The following is a 14,291-nucleotide window of genomic DNA, read 5'->3' on the forward strand; positions in this document are numbered from 1 at the left end:
AAACAGGGTTTCCAAACTGCTGAAAGAAAAGAAAGGTTTCATTCTGTGAGATGAACGAACACATCACAAAGCCATCTCTCAGAAAGCTTTCTTCTAGTTTTTATCCTGGGATATTCACTGTATGGAAATTGGCCTCAATGAGCTCCCAACTCTCCATTTGCTGTATGGACAAAAACAATTTTTCTAAACTGCTGAATCCAAAAAAAAAGTTTAACTCTGTGAGATGAAAACATGCATCACAGAAAGGTTTCTCAGAAAGCTTCTTTCTGGTTTTTATCTAAGATATTTCCTTTTTCACCATAGGCCTTCTTGCACTCCTAAATATCCCTTCACAGATTCTACAAAAACACTGTTTCCAAACTGCTGAATCCCAAGAAAAGGTTAACTCTGTGAGATGAATGCACACATCACAAAGCACTTTCTCAGAAATCTTCTGTCTAGTTGTCATTTGAATGTATTTTTTATTTCACCAGAGGACTCAATGTGCTCCCAAATATCCCTTTGCATATTCTACCAAAACAGTTTTTCCAAACTGCTGAATGAAAAGAAAGATTTAACTGTATGAGATGAATGCACACATCACAAAGTGGTTTCTCAGATAGCTTCCTTCTTGTTTTTATGCTGGGATGGTCACTTTTTTGTCTTTGGCCTCAATAAGCTATCAAATATCCCTTCAGATTCTACAAAAACAGTGTTTCTAAACAGTTGAATATACAGAAAAGTTTAACTCTGTGAGATGAATGCACACATCGCAAAGCAGTTTCTCAGAAAGCTTCTTTCTAGTTTTTACCTGAAGGTATTTCCTTTTTCACCATAGGACTTCATGCACTCCAAACTATCTCTTCGCAGATTCTACCAAAAAAGTGTTTCCAAACTTCTCAATGAAAAGAAAGGTTTAACTTAGCGAGATGAATGCAAACATCACAAAGCTGTTTCTCAGGTAGCTTCCTTCTAGTTTTTATCCTGAAATATTAAGTTTTTGCCTTTCTCCTCAATGAGCTATCAAATATCTCTTTGCAGATTCTACAAAAACAATATTTCCAAGCTGCTGAGTCCAAAGAAAATTTTAACTCTGTGAGATGAATGCACACATCACAAAGCTGTTTCTCAGAAAGCTTCTGTCTAGTTTGTATTTGAAGACATTTCCTTTTTCAACATAGGCTTCAATGCACTCCCAAATGTCCTTTTGCAGATTCTACAAAAACATTAATTCAAAACTGTGGAATGAAAAGAGAGGTTTAACTCAGTAAGATGAATGTACTCTTCACAAAACTGTTTCTCAGATATTTTCCTTCCAGTTTTTATCATGGGATATTCGCTTTTTGGCCATTGGCCTCAATGAGCTCCCAAATTTCCATTCACAGAATGGAAAAAAACAGTCTTTCCTAATTGCTGATTCTGAAGAACATTTTTACTCTGTAAGATGAATGCATACATCACAAAGCAGTTTCTCAGAAAGTTTCTTTCTAGTTTTTATCTGAAGATATTTCCTTCTTCAAAATAAGCCTCAATGCACTCCCAAATATTTCTTTGCAGATTCTAACAAAATATTGTCATCAAACAGCTGAATGAAAAGACACCTTTATCTCTGTGAGATGAATGGACACATTACAAAGCAGTTTCTCAGATAACTTCTTTGTAGTATTTTTCCTGGGATATTTGCTTTTTCGCCATTGGCCTCAAAGAGCTACAAAATGTCCATTGGCAAAATGCACAAAAACAGTGTTTCCAAACTGCTGAATCAAAAGAAAGGTTTAACTCTATGAGATGAATGCACCCATCAGAAAGCAGTTTCCCAGAAAGATTCTTTCTAGTTTTTATCTGAAGTTATTTCCTTTTGCACCATAGGACTCAATGCGCTCCCAAATATCCTTTCACAGATCTACCAAAACAGGGTTTCCAAACTGCTGAATTAAAAGAAAGGTTTAACTCTGTGAGATGAATGCACACATCATGAAGCTGTTTCTCAGACTGCTTCCTTCTAGTTTTTATCCTGGGATATGCTCCTCAATGAGCTCCCAAATATCCCTGCATAGATTCTACAAAAACAGTGGTTCCAGACTGCTCAATCCAAAGAAAGCTTTAACTCTGTGAGACGAATGCACACATTACAAGGCAGTTTCTCAGAAAGCTTCTTTCTAGGTTTTATCTGAAAAACTAATTTTTATCTAGTTTTGTTTACACCATAAGCAGCAATGCACTCCATAATATCCCTTCACAGATTCTACAAAAACAGCGTTTATAAACTGCTGAATCTACAGAAAGGTTTAACTCTGTGAGATGAGTGAACACATCACAGAGTGGTTTCTCAGATTGCTTCCTTCTAGTTTTTATCTTGGGATATTCCCTTTTTTACCTTTGGACTCAAAGAGCTACAAAATATCCCTACACAGATTTTACAAAAACAGTGTTTCTAAACTGCTGTATCCAAAAAAATGTTTAACTCTGTGAGATGAATGCACACATTAGAAAGTGGTTTCTCAGATATCTTCCTTGAAGTTTTTATTCTGGGATACTTGTTTTGCCATTGGCCTCATTGAGCTCCCAAATGTCCATTTGCAGAATGGACAAAAACAGTGTTTCCAAACTCCTGAATGCAAATAAAGATTCAACTCTGTGATATGAATGCACATATCACAAAGCAGCGTCTCAGAAAGCTTCTTTCTTGTTTTTATCTGAAGAAGTTTCCTTTGTCACCATAGGCCTCAATGCTCTCCCAAATATCCCTTCACAGATTCTACTAAAACAGGTGTTTCCAAACTGCTGAATGAAAATAAATTTTTAAATCTGCAAGATGAATTCACACGTCAAAAAGCAGTTTCTCAGAAAGCTTCTTTCTTGTTTGTATTCTGGGATATTCACATTTTCACCATTGGCCTCAATGAGCTCCAAAATGTCCTTTCACAGAATGGACAAAAACAGTGTTTCCAAACTTCTTAATCCCAAGAAAGATTTAAGTCTTTGAGATGAATACAGACATCAGAAAGCAATTTCTCAGAAACGTTCTTTCTTGTTTTTATCTGAAGATATTTTCTTTTTCACTAAAGACCTCAATGCACTCCCAAATATCAATTCACACATTCTACCAAAATAGTGCTTCCAAACTGCTGGATGAAAAGAAAGGTTTAACTCTGTGAGATGAATGCACACATCACAAAGTGGATTGTCAGATAGCTTCCTTCTAGTTTTTATCCTGTGATATTCTCTTATCACCTTTGGCCTCCCTGAGCTCCCAAATATCCCTGTGCAGATTCTACAAAAACAGTAGTTAGTTCCAGACTGCAGAATACAAAGAAACGTTTAACTCTGTGAAATGAATGCACACATCAGAAAGCTGTTTCTCATAAGTCTTCTTTCTAGTATTTATCTGAAGTTAGTTTTTTTACACAGTAGGTGGCAATGAGCTCCCTAAAATCCCTTCACAGATTCTACAAAAGCACTGTTTACAAACAGCTGAATGAAAAGAATGTTTAAACTCTGCCAATTGAATGAAGACTTCACAAAGTGGTTTTTCCAATGGCTTCCTTCTGTTTTTATCCTGGGATATTCACTTTTTCACCTGTGGCCTCAATGAACTATCAAGTATACCTTCGCAGATTCTACAAAAACTGTGTGTCCAAACTGCTGAATCCAAAGAAAGGTTTACTTAGGTGAGATGAATGCATACATCACAAAGCAGTTTCTCAGAAAGGTTCTTTCTAGATTTATCTGAAGATATATCCTTTTTCACCATAGGCCTCAATGGGCTCCCAAATATCACTTTGCAGATGCTACCAAAACAGTGTATCCAAACTGCTGAACAAAAAGAAAGGTTTAATTCTGAGAGATGAATTCACACACCACAAAGCTGTTTCTCAGATAGCTTCCTTCTACTTTATATCCTGGTATATTTTTTTTTTTGCTTTTGGCTTCAATGAGCTCTGAAATACCCCTTTGGAGGTTCTAAAAAAACAGTGTTTCCAAACTGTTCAATCCAAAGAAAGGTTTAGCTTTGTGAGATGAATGCACACATCACAAAGCAGATTCTCAGAAAGCTTCTTTCTAATTTTTAATCAGAAGATATTTCCTTTTTCACCATAGGCCTCAATGCACTCCCAGATATCCCTTCACAGATTCTACCAAAAGAGTTTCCAAACTTCTGAATGAAAAGTTTAACCCTGTGAGATGAATGCACACATCACAAAACAGTTCCTCAGATGGCTTCCTTCTATTTTTTATATTGTGATATTCTCTTTTTTGCCTTTGTCCTCAATGAGCTCCTAAAAATCCCTTTGCAGATTCTACAAAAACAGTGTTTGCAAACTGCTGAATCCAAAGAAACGTTTAACTCTGTGAGATAAATGCACGCATCACAAAGCAGTTTCTCAGAAAACATCTTTCTAGTTTTTATCTGAAGATATTTTCTTTTTCACTATACGCCTCCATGCACTCCAAAATATCCTTTGCCACTCCTATCAAAACAGTGGTTCCAAACGGCTTAATGTAAAGAAAGTTTTAACTCTGCGAGATGCACATATCACAAAGCAGATTCCCAGATGGCTTCCTTCTAGTTTTTAAAATGGGATATTTGCTTTTTCATCTACGGACTCTATGTGCTATCAAATATCCATTCACAGATTCTACAAAAACAGTGTTTCCAAAAGTCTGAATTCAAAGAAAGTGTAACTCTGAGATGAAAGCACTCATCACAAAACATTTTCTAAGAAAGCTTCTTTACAGTTTTATCTGAAGATATTTTCTTTTTCACCATACACTTCCATGCACTCCCAAATATCCCTTCGCAGATTCTACCAAAACAGTGTTTCCAAACTGCTGAATGAAAAGAAATGTTTAACTCTGCGAGTTGAATGCACATATCACAAAGTGGTTTCTCAAATAGCTTTCTTGTAGTTTTTATCTTGGGATATTCCATTTTTCACCATTGGCCCCAATGAAATCCCAAATATCCATTCACAAAAAGCACAAAAACAGTGCTTCCAAACTGCTTAATCCAAAGAAAGTTTTAACTCCATGAGATGAATGCCCAGATCACAAAGCAGTTTCTCAGAAAGCTTCTTTGTAGTTTGTATCTGAAGATATTTCCTTTTTAACCATAGGCCTTCATGCGCTCGCAAATATCCCTTCACAGATTCTTCAAAAACAGTTTTTCAAAACTGCTGAATGAAAGGAAATTTTTAACTCTGCAGGATGAATGCACACATCACAAAGCGGTTTCTCAGCTATCTTCCTGCTAATTTTTATCCTGGGATATTCTCTTTTTCGCTTGTGTCCTCAATGAGCTATAAAATATCCCTTTGCAGATTTTACCAAATGGTGTTTCCAAACTGCTGAATGAAAAGAAAGGTTTAACTCTGTGAGATGAATGAATACATCATAAATTGGTATCTAAGATACCTTCCTTCTAGTTATTATACTGGGATAATCACTTTTTCACATTTGGCCTAAATGAGCTCCCAAATATCCCTTTGCAGATTCTACAAAAACAGTGTTTCCAAACTGCTGAATCCAAAGAAGGGTTTCACTCTGAGACATGAAGGCAAATATCATAAAGTAGTTTCTCAGAAAGTTTCCTTCTAGTTTTTATCTGAAGATATTTCCTTTTTCACTACAGGCCTCTATGCACTCCCAGATATCCTTTCACAATTCCTACCAAAACAGTGCTTCCAAAATATTGAATTAAAAAAATGTTAACTCTGCCAGATGAAAGCACACATCACAAAGCTGTTTTTCAGATAGGTTCCTTGTAGTTTTTTCCCTGGGATAATCACTTTTTCACCTATTGCCATAATAAACGATCAAATATCCCTTTGCAGATTCTACAAAAACAGTGTTTTCAATTGACTGAATCTAAAGAACTGTGTAATTCTGTGAGATGAATGCAGACTTCACAAAGCATTTTCTGAGAAAGCTTCTTTCTTGTTATTATCTGAAGATATTTCCTTCTTTACCATAAGCCTCAATGAGCTCCCAATTGTGCCTTTGCAGATTCTACCAAAACAATGTTTCCAAACTGCTGGACAGAAAGAAGGTTTTAACTCTGTGAGGTGAATTCACACGTCACAAAGCAGTTTCTCTGATAGATTTCTTCTAGTTTTTATCCTGGGATATTTGACTTTTTGCCATGGGCCTCAATGAGCTCTGAAACGTCCATTCACAGAATGGACAAACACAGTGTTTCCAAACTGCTGAATACAAAGAAAAGTTTAACTCTGTGAGACTAATGAATACATCACAAAGCAGTTGCTCAGGAACCTTCTTTTCAGTTTTCATCTGAGGATATTTTCTTTTTACCATAGGCCTCAATGCTCTCCCAATAATCCTTCGCAGATTCTACAACAGTGTTTCCAAAATGCTGAATGAAAAGTTTAACAGTGCAAGATGAATGCAACCATCACATAGTTGTTTCACAGATTGTTTTCATCTAGTCTTTATCAGATATATTTGCTTTTTTGCTTATAACCTCAATGAGCCATAAAGTATCTCTTGGCAGATTCTACAAAAACAGTGTTGCCAAACTGCTGCATCCAAATAAATATTTAACTCCATGAGATGAATGCACTCATCTCAAAGCAGTTTCTCAGAAACCTTCTTTCTAGCTTTCATCTGAAGATATTTCCTTTTTCACCATAGGCCTCATTGTGCTCCCAAACATTCCCTCACATTTTCTACCAAAACAGTGTTTCCAAACTGCTGAATGAAAAGTTTAAATATGTGAGATGAAAGGAAACATCACAAAGTGGTTTCTCAGACAGCTTTCTTCTAGCTTTTAACCTGGGATATTAATTTTTTCACCATTGGCCTCAATGAGCTCCCATATGTCCATTCACAGAATGGAAAAAAACAGTGTTTTCAAATTGCTGAATCCAATAAAGTTTTAACTCTGTGAGATGAATGTACAAATCACAATGCAGTTACTCAGAAAGCTTCTTTCTAGTTTTTATCTGAAGTTATTACCTTTTTCACCGTAGACCTCAATGCACTCCCAAATACCTCTTTTGAGATTCTACATAAAAAGTACTTCCAAACTGCTGAATTAAAAGAAAGTTTTAATTCTGTGAGATGAATGCACACATCACTAAGTTGTTTCTCAGGTAGCTTCCTTCTTTTTTCTCTCCTGGGATATTTACTTTTTCACCATTGGCCTTAATGAGCTTCCAAATATCCCATTGCAGATTCTACAAAAACAGTGTTTCCAAATTGATGTATCAAAAGAAAGGTTTAACTCTGTGAGATGAATGCACACATGACAAAGTAGTTTCTCAGAAAGCTTCTTTCTATTTTTTATCTGAAGATACTATGTATTTCACCACAGACCTCTATGTGCTCCCAATATCCCTTCACAGATTCCACCAAAACAGTGTTTCCAAAATGCTGAATGAAAACAAAGTTTAACTCTGCTGGATGAATTCACACATCACAAAGCTGTTTCTCAGATTGCTTCCTTCTAGTTTTTATCATAGGATATTCACTTTTTCTCCTTTGGCCTCAGTGAGCTCACAAATATCCCTTCACACATTTTACAAAAAAAGTGTTTCCAAACTGCTGAATCCAAAGAAAGGTTTAACTCTGTGAGATGAATTCACACATCACAAAGCAGCTTCTCAGAAAGCTTTTTTCTAGTTTTCATCTAAAGACATTTCCTTTTTCACCATAGACATCAAAGCACTCCCAAATATCCCTTAAAATATTCTACCAAAACAGTGTTTGCAAACTGCTGAATGAAAAGTAATGTTTAACTCTGGAGATGAATGTACACATCAAAAAGTGGTTTTGCAGTTAGCTTCTTTCTAGATTTTATACTGGAATATTCACTTTTTTGCCTTTGGCCTCAAGCAGCTCCCAAATGTCCATTCGCATAATGTACAAAAAGAGTGTTACCAAGCTGCTCAACCAAAAGAAAGGTTTAGCTCTGTGAGATGAATGCAAATATCACAAAGCAGTTTCTCAGAAAGTTTCTTTGTAGTTTTTATCTGAAGATATTTCCTTTTTCATTATAGGCCTCAATGCACTCCCAAATATCCCTTCGCAGATTCTACCAAAACTGTGTTTCCAAACTGATGAATGAAAACAAACGTTTAATTCTGTGAGATAAAGGCACACATCACAAATCTATTTGTCAGATATCTTTCTTCTAGTTTTTATCCTGGGATATTTGCTTTTTCACCATTGGCCTGAATTGTCTCCCAAATGGCTATTTGCAAAATGGACAAATCTGTGGTACCAAACTGCTGAATCCAAAGACAAAGCAGTTTCTCAGAAATCTTCTTTCTAATTTTAATCTTAAGATATTTACTTTTTGAAGCATAGGCCTCAATGCGCTCCCAAATACCCCTTTGCAGATTGTTTGAAAACAGTGCTTCCAAACTGCTGAATGAAAAGAGTGATTTCACCCTGTAAGATGAAGGCATACATCACCAAGCGGTTTGTCAGATACCTTTCTTTTAGTTTTTATCTTGGGATATTAGCTCTTTCTCCATTGGCCTCAATGAGCTCCCAAATGTCCATTCACATAACGGACAAAAGATATGGTACCAAACTGCTGAATGCAAAGAAAGGTTTAATTCTGTGAGATGAATCCACACATCAGAAAGCAGTTTCTAAGAAAGCTTCTTTCTATTTCTCATCTGAAGATATTTGCTTTTTCAGAATAGGCCTCAATGCACTCCCAAATATCCCTTTGCAGATTCTACAAAAATATGATTTTTAAACTGATGAATGAAAAGAAAGGTTTAACTCTGCCAAATGAATACACAAATAAAAAGCACTTTCTCAGAAAGCTTCAATCTAGTTTTCATCCTGTGATATTCGCTTTTTTGCCTTTGACCTCAGTGAGCTCCCTAATATACCATCACAGATTCTACAAAAACAGTGTTTCCAAACTGCTGAATCCAAACAAATGTTTAACTCTTTTAGATTAATGCATACATCAGAAAGCAGTTTCTAAGAAAGCTTCTTTCTAGTTTTTATCAGAAGATATTTCCTTTTTCACCATAGGACACAAAGTGCTTCAAAACATCCCTTCACATAACCTGCCAAAACAGTTTCTCCAAACTAATGAATGAAAAGGAATTATTAACTCTGCAAGATGATTGCATATATCACAAAGCGGTTTCTCAGATAACTTCCATCTAGTTTTTATGTTGGGATATTCTTTTTCTCGCCTTTGACCTCAATGAGCTGCCAAGTATCCCTTCACAGAGTCTACAAAAACATTGTTTTCAAACTGCTGAATCCAAAGAAAAGTTTTAATCTGTGAGATGTATGCATACAGCACAAAGCAGTCTCTCAGAAAGATTCTTTCTCATTTTTATCAGAAGATATTTCCTTTTTCACCACAGGCCTCAATGTGCTCCCAAGTATCCCTTCACAGATTCTACCAAAACAGTGTTTCCAAACTGCTGAATGAAAATAAACTTTTAACTCTGGGAGATGAATGCACCCATCACAAATTGGTTTCTCACATAGGTTCCTTCAATTTTTAATTCTGCCATATTAAGTTTTTCATTTTCAGCCCCCATTAGCTGTCAAATATCCCTTCTCAGATCCTACAAAAACAGTCTTTCCAACCTGGTGAATTGAGAGAAAGATTTAACACGGCAAAATGTATGCACACATCACAAAGCAGTTTCTCAGATAGCTTCCTTCTAGTTTTTATAACGGGATGAAAGCTATTTTCCCATTGGCTAAATTATATCCCAAATGTCTATTCACAGAATGGACAAAAACAGTTTTACCAAACTGCTGTATTCAAAGAAAGGTTTAAATCTGTAAGGTGAATGCACACACCACACACCCATTTCTCAGAAAGATTCTTTGTGCTTTTTATGTGAAGATCTTTCCTTTTTAACCATAGGCCTCAATGTGCTCCCAAATATCCCTTCACAGATTCTACCAAAACAGTTTTTTTTAATTTAATTATTATACTTTAGGTTTTAGGGTACATGTGCACAATGTGCAGGCTTCTTACATTTGTATCCATGTGACTTGTTGGATTGCTTCACACATTAACTTGTCATTTAGCATTAGGTATATCTCCTAATGCAGTCCCTCCCCCTTCCTCCAACCCCACAACAGTCCCCATAGTGTGATGTTCCCCTTCCTGTGTCCATGTGCTCTCATTGTTCAATTCCCACCTATGAGGGAGAACATGCGGTGTTTGGTTTTTTGTCCTTGCGATAGTTTACTGAGAATGATGTTTTCCAGTTTCATCCATGTCCCTACAAAGGACATGAACTCATCACTTTTTATGGCTGCATAGTATTCCATGGTGTATATGTGCCACATTTTCTTAATCCAGTCTATTGTTGTTGGACATTTGGGTTGGTTCCAACTCTTTGCTATTGTGAATAGTGCCACAATAAAAATACGTGTGCATGTGTCTTTATAGCAGCATGATTTATAGTCCTTTGGGTATATACCCAGTAATGGGATGACTGGGTCAAATGGTATTTCTAGTTCTCGATACCTGAGGAATTGCCACACTGACTTCCACAATGGTTGAACTAGTTTACAGTCCCACCAACAGTGTAAAAGTGTTCCTATTTCTCCACATCCTCTCCAGCACCTGTTGTTTCCTGACTTTTTAATGATGGCCATTCTAACTGGTGTGAGATGGTATCTCATTGTGGTTTTGATTTCCATTTCTCTGATGGCCAGTGATGATGAGCATTTTTTCATGTGTTTTCTGGCTGCATAAATGTCTTCTTTTGAGAAATGTCTGTTCATGTCCTTTGCCCACTTTTTGATGGGGTTGTTTTTTTCTTGTAAATTTGTTTGAGTTCATTGCAGATTCTGGATATTAGCCCTTTGTCAGATGAGTAGGTTGCAAAAATTTTCTACCATTCTGTAGGTTGCCTGTTCACTCTGATGGTAGTGTCTTTTGCTGTGCAGAAGCTCTTTAGTTTAATTAGATCTCATTTGTCAATTTTGGCTTTTGTTGTCATGCTTTTGGTGTTTTATACATGGATCCCTTGCCCACACCTATGTCCTGAATGGTATTGCCTAGGTTTCCTACTAGGGTTTTTATGGTTTTAGGTCTAACATGTAAGTCTTTAATCCATCTTGAATTAATTTTTGTATAAGGCATAAGGAAGGGATCCAGCTTCAGCTTCCTGCATATGGCTAGCCACTTTTCCCAGCACCATTTATTAAATAGGGAATCCTTTCCCCGTTGCTTGTTTTTGTCAGGTTTGTCAAAGATCAGATAGTTGTAGATAAGCGGCATCATTTCTGAGGACTCTGTTCTGTTCCATTGATCTATGTCTCTGTTGTGGTACCAGTACCATGCTGTTTTGGTTACTGTAGCCTTGTAGTATAGTTTGAAGTCAGGTAGCATGAGGCCTCCAGCTTTGTTCTTTTGGCTTAGGATTGACTTGGCAATGCGGGCTCTTTTTTGGTTCCATATGAACTTTAAAGTAGTTTTTTCCAATTCTGTGAGGAAAGTCATGGGTAGCTTGATGGGGATGCCATTGAATCTATAAGTTACCTTGGGTGGTATGGCCATTTTCATGATATTGATTCTTCCTACCCATGAGCATGGAATGTTCTTCCATTTGTTTGTATCCTCTTTGATTTCATTGAGCAGTGGTTTGTAGTTCTCTGTGAAGAGTTCCTTCACACCCGTTGTAAGTTGGATTCCTAGGTAGTTTATTCTCTTTGAAGAAATTGTGAATGGGAGTTCATGCATGATTTGGCTCTCTGTCTGATTGGTGTATAAGAATGCTTGTGATTTTTGTACATTGATTTTGTATCCTGAGACTTTGCTGAAGTTACTTATAAGCTTGAGGAGATTTTGGGTTGAGATGATGGGGTTTTCTAGATATACAAGCATGTCATCTGCAAACAGGGACAGTTTGACTTCCTCTTTTCCTAATTGAATACCATTTATTTCCTTCTCTTCCCTGATTGCCCTGGCCAGAATTTCCAACACTATGTTGCATAGGAGTAGTGAGAGAGGGCATCCCTGTCTTGTGCCAGTTTTCAAAGGAAATGCTTCCGGTTTTTGCCCATTCAGTATGATATTGGCTGTGGGTTTGTCATAGATAGCTCTTATTATTTTGAGATACGTCCCATCAATACCTAATTTATTGAGAGTTTTTAGCATGAAGCATTGTTGAATCATGTCAAAGGCCTTTTCTGCATCTATTGAGATAATCATGTGGTTTTTGCTTTGGTTCTGTTTATATGCTGGATTACATTTATTGATTTGCTTATGTTGGACCAGCCTGCATCCCAGGGATGAAGCACACTTGGTCATGGTGGATAAGCTTTTTGATGTGCTGCTGGATTTGGTTTGCCAGTATTTTATTGAGGATATTTGCATCGATGTTCATCAAGGATATGGATCTAAAATTCCTTTTTTGTGTTGTGTCTCTGCCAGGGTTTGGTATCAGGATGATGCTGGTCTCATAAAATGAGTTAGGGAGGACTCCGTCTTTTTCTATTGATTGGAATAGTTTCAGAAGGAATGGTACCAGCTCCTCTTTGTGTCTCTGGTAGAATTCGGCTGTGAATCCATCTTACCCTGGCCTTTTTTCGTTGGTAAGCTATTGATTATTGCCTCAATTTCAGAGCCTGTTATTGGTCTATTCAGAGATTCAACTTCTTCCTGGTTTAGTCTTGGGAGGGTGTATGTGTCAAGGAATTTATCCATTTCTTCTAGATTTTCCAGTTTATTTGCATAGAGGTGTTTGCAGTATTCTCTGATGGTAGTGTGTATTTCTGTGGGATTGGTGGAGATATCCCCTTTATCATTTTTTATTGCATCTATTTGATACTTCTCTCTTTTCTTCATTAGTCTTGCCAGCAATCTATCAATTTTGTTGATCTTTTCAAAAAACCAGCTCCCAAGATGGCCGAATAGGAACAGCTCCGGTCTACAGCTCCCAGCATGAGCCACACGGAAGATGGGTGATATCTGCACTTCCAACTGAGGTGCCAGGTTCATCTCACTGGGGAGTGCCAGACAGTAGTTGCAGTACAGTGGGTGCAGTGCACCATGCATGAGCTGAAGCAGGGTGAGACATCGCCTCAACTGGGAAGTGCAAGGAGTCAGGGAATTCCCTTTCCTAGTCAAAGAAAGGGGTGACAGATGGTACCTGGAAAATCGGGTCACACCCACCTTAATACTGTGCTTCTCCAATGGGCTTAAAAAATGGCACATGAGGAGATTATATCCTGCACCTGGCTTGGAGGGCCCTATGCCCATGGAGTCTCGCTGATTGCTAGCACAGCAGTCTGAGATCAAACTGCAAGGCAGCAGCGAGGCTGGGGGAGGGGTGGCCGCCATTGCCCAGACTTGCTTAGGTGAACAAAGCAGCCAGGAAGCTCGAACTGGGGGTAACCCACCACAGCTCAAGGAGGCCTGCCTGCCTCTGTAGGCTCCACTTCTGGGGGCAGGGCACAGACAAACAAAAAGTCAGCAAGAATCTCTGCAGACTTAAATATCCCTGTCTGACAGACTTGAAGAGAGTAGTGTTTCTCCCAGCAGGCAGCTAGAGACCTGAGAACGGGCAGACTGCCTCCTAAAGTGGGTCCCTGAGCCCTGAGCAGCCTCACTGGGAGGCAGCCCCCAATAGGGACAGACTGACACCTCACTCGGCCAGGTACTCCTCTGAGACAAAACTTCCAGAGGAAGTATCAGACAGCTGAATTTGCAGTCTCATGAAAATCCGCTGTTCTGCAGCCACCGCTGCTGACACCAAGCCAAACAGGGTCTGGAGTGGACCTCTAGCAAACTCCAATAGACCTGCAGGTGAGGGTCCTGTCTGATAGAAGGAAAACTAACAAACAGAAAGGACATCCACGCCAAAATCCCATCTGTACATCACCATCATCAAAGACCAAAAGCAGATAAAACCACAAAGATGGGGAAAAAACAGAGCAGAAAAACTGGAAACTCTAAAAAGCAGAGCACCTCTCCTCCTCCAAAGGAACGCAGTTCCTCAGCAGCAACGGAACAAAGCTGGATGGAAAATGACTTTAAGTTGAGAGAAAATGCTTCAGACGATCAAACTACTCTGAGCTACGGGAGGAAATTCAAAACAATAGCAAAGAAGTTAAAAACTTTGAAAAAAAATTAGACAAATGGATAACTAGAATAACCAATGCAGAGAAGGGTTTAAAGGAGCTGATGGAGCTGAAAGCCAAGTATCGAGAACTACGTGAAGATTGCAGAAGCCTCGGTAATCGACGTGATCAACTGGAAGAAAGCGTACCGGCAATGGAAGATGAAATGAATGAAATTAAGCAAGAAGGGAAGTTTAGAGAAAAAAGAATAAAAAGAAATGAAC

Source organism: Nomascus leucogenys, chromosome 17 (genome assembly GCF_006542625.1).
Source record: "Nomascus leucogenys isolate Asia chromosome 17, Asia_NLE_v1, whole genome shotgun sequence".
NCBI lineage: Eukaryota > Metazoa > Chordata > Mammalia > Primates > Hylobatidae > Nomascus > Nomascus leucogenys.